Genomic DNA, 3,056 nt, shown 5'->3' with positions numbered 1-3,056 from the left:
CTGATGCACAAAACCTTTTTAAGGTGTTGAAGAGCAAAGATATCAGCCTGAGGACTAAGGTGTGCCTGACCCAAGCCATGGTATTTTCAGTAACCTCATATGCATGCGATAGCTGGACAGTGAATAAGGAAGACTGTAGAAGAATTGATGCATTTGAGTTATGGAGTTATGGTGTTGGAGGAGAATATTGAAAGTGCCATAGGCTGCCAAAAGAACCAGTAGATCCGTTTTGGAAGAAGTGCAGCCAGAGTGCTCTTTGGAGGCCAAGATGGCCAAACTTTATCTCTCATACTTCGGACAAATTGTCAGGAAGGACCAGTCACTGGAGAAGGATATCATGTTTGGTAAGGTGGAGGGTCGGAGAAAAAGAGGAAGACCTTCAATGAGACGGATCTGCCAAGTGGTAGCATCGACAGACTCAAGCGTGGCAACAACAGTAGTGAGGTTGGCCCAGGATCAGGCAGTGTTTCGTTCTGCTGTGCATAAGGTCGTTATAAGTCGGTACCGACTCGATGGCACCTAACAACAACAACAATCAGTAGATACCAGTCCCTGAAGAAGGACTCAGAGGCAATTAACAATAAAATAGTGGGCAGTCAGTTGGTGGGAGCTGGCAGAAGTTGACTAATGACCTGAGGTACAGCAGTGCTGTCCAAGTGCAGGACACCTGGGGTGGAGTGGGGTGGAAGTATAGCACTGTGTAATCACTGAAATCCCTAATGATGTCCTAGGGTGTTCAGGGAAAGGTTAAGTCATATATAATGAACAAAATAAAAGAAGTACCAAGTACATTTTCGAAAGATAACCCTAGTGGTGCAGTGGGTTAAATGATAGGGTACTAATGACAAGGTAGGTATTTCGAACACAGCAGCCACTCCTGGGGAGAAACATAAGGCAGTCTGCTTTCATAAAGATTTGTAGCCTCAGAAATCCTATTGGCTCATAATGAGTCAAAATAGATTTGATGGCATTAGTTTGGGTTTGGTTTTTATGGCAGTCATTACTTTTTAGAAACTGTTTATTGTGAATTAAGTGAAGATTTACAGAACAGATCATCAGTTTTACATTCAGCAAATCATATATTTTGCTTCATTACCATGATTGCAATCCCTTCCATATACCACCAGTTAACAAACAGTATTTATCTCTATTCACTTTAACTATTACACACGTCATATGTCTCCTGCTACCTTTATCTTTCCTCTGCCAACCTCCCTCTTGTTGCATATTGCATTCCCTGCCACCCATATTAACAGATGTCTATCCTCTAGCCCATGAATAACGTTACTTCCCTCTGTCCCATAACTGTCAAAGATTGTTTCCTTTTTAAAAAAACCTTTTCTTAACTTTTTACATTGAACTCAACAATATTTGTCCTTTTGTGATTAACTAATTTCACTCAGCGTAATGTCCACCAGGTGTATCCATGTTGTGAGGCGTTAGCCTGATTCAGTTATTCTTTAATTCCAGAATGGAGCTCTGGTAGTGTAGTGGTTACAAGTCGGGCTGCGAACCTTAAGGCCAGCAGTTCAAAACTACCAGCCGCTCCGCAAGAGAAAGATGAAGCGTTCTGCTCCCATAAAGATTTACAGCCTTGGAAACGCTGTACAGGGTCGTTATGGGTCAGAACTGACTTGACGGCCCTTAACAACAACATATGTACCAAACTTTGTTTAATCATATTTCTGCTGATGGACATTTAGGCTGGCTCCAGTTTTTTGATATGTCTCTTGTAAACAGCATATTGAAGGATCCTGTTTTCTTATCCATTCTGCTTTCTTTGTCCCTTGACTGGTAGATTTAATTCATTTAAATTCAGTGTAATTATAGACAGCTATGAATTGATTGCTGTGTGTTTGTGTGTGGTGTTGCTGATTTCTTTGTACCACAAAATTTTCTGCACTGAGTTAATTTTATTGTGGGTTCTCTATTCATTTTCATTTCATTTGTGTTTACTAAATCTTTCTGATTTTTCTGTTTTTTATATTTTGATGTGTAGTTGTATTAATTTTAAAGGTAAGTGACAGGCTACGCTGTAATTTATTAAAACTTTTCCCTATTTAAAACAATATCTTTTATCTTGAAATCTACTTGACTTCCTTGTCATTTGGAAGCTCTGTATTTACACTATTCCTTCTTTTTGCTTTGTGGTTAACTTCATTCATTATACATTGATATTTCTGGTTCCCTATGTTCAGTGTTCTGAACTCAAAATATGACTGGGGAAGAGCTGCCTCCTCAAAGTAGAGTTAACTGTGATGATGCAAATGGAGTAAAGCCCGTGGGAGACCTTCATTTGCTGATGGGGCACACTCAAAAAGAAGAGAAACAACTGTAAACATCCATTGAAAATCAGAACATGGAATGTACGTAGTATGAATCTGGGAAAATTGGAAGTTATCAAAAATGAAATGAAAAGCAAAAACATCAATATCTTAGGCATTAGTGAGCCGAAATGGACTGGTATTGGTCATTTTGAATCCAATGACCACATGGTTTACTATGCCGGAAATGACAATTGAAGAGAAACGGTGTTGCATTCATTGTCAAAAAGAACATATCCAGATCAATCATGAGGTACAACGCTGTCTGTGATAGGATAATATCCATACACCTACAGGGAAGCCCAATTAATACTATTATTCAAATTTATGCACCAATCACTAAAGCCAGTGAGGATAAAATAGAAGAATTCTACCAACTTCTTCAATCTGAAATTGATCAAACATGGAATCAAGATGTATTAAACATTATTGGCAATTGGTATGCAAAGGTTGGGGCAAAGAGGAGGATCAGTAGTTGGAAAATATGTCATTGGTGATAGAAATTATGCTGGAGAACGCATGATAGAATTCTGCAAAATCAGTGATTTGTTCATTTCAGATATATTCTTCACAGCATAAGAGATGACTATACACATGGACCTCACCAGATGAAACACATAGAAATCAAATTGACTACATCTGTGGAAAGAGATGATGGAAAAGCTCCATATCATCAGTCAAAACAAGGCCAGGGGCAGACTGTGGAACAGACCCTCAGTTATTCATATGCAA

The sequence above is a fragment of the Chrysochloris asiatica genome, unplaced genomic scaffold (genome assembly GCF_000296735.1).
Source record: "Chrysochloris asiatica unplaced genomic scaffold, ChrAsi1.0 scaffold00129, whole genome shotgun sequence".
NCBI classification, from domain to species: domain Eukaryota; kingdom Metazoa; phylum Chordata; class Mammalia; order Afrosoricida; family Chrysochloridae; genus Chrysochloris; species Chrysochloris asiatica.
This window is presented reverse-complemented; position numbering follows the sequence as displayed.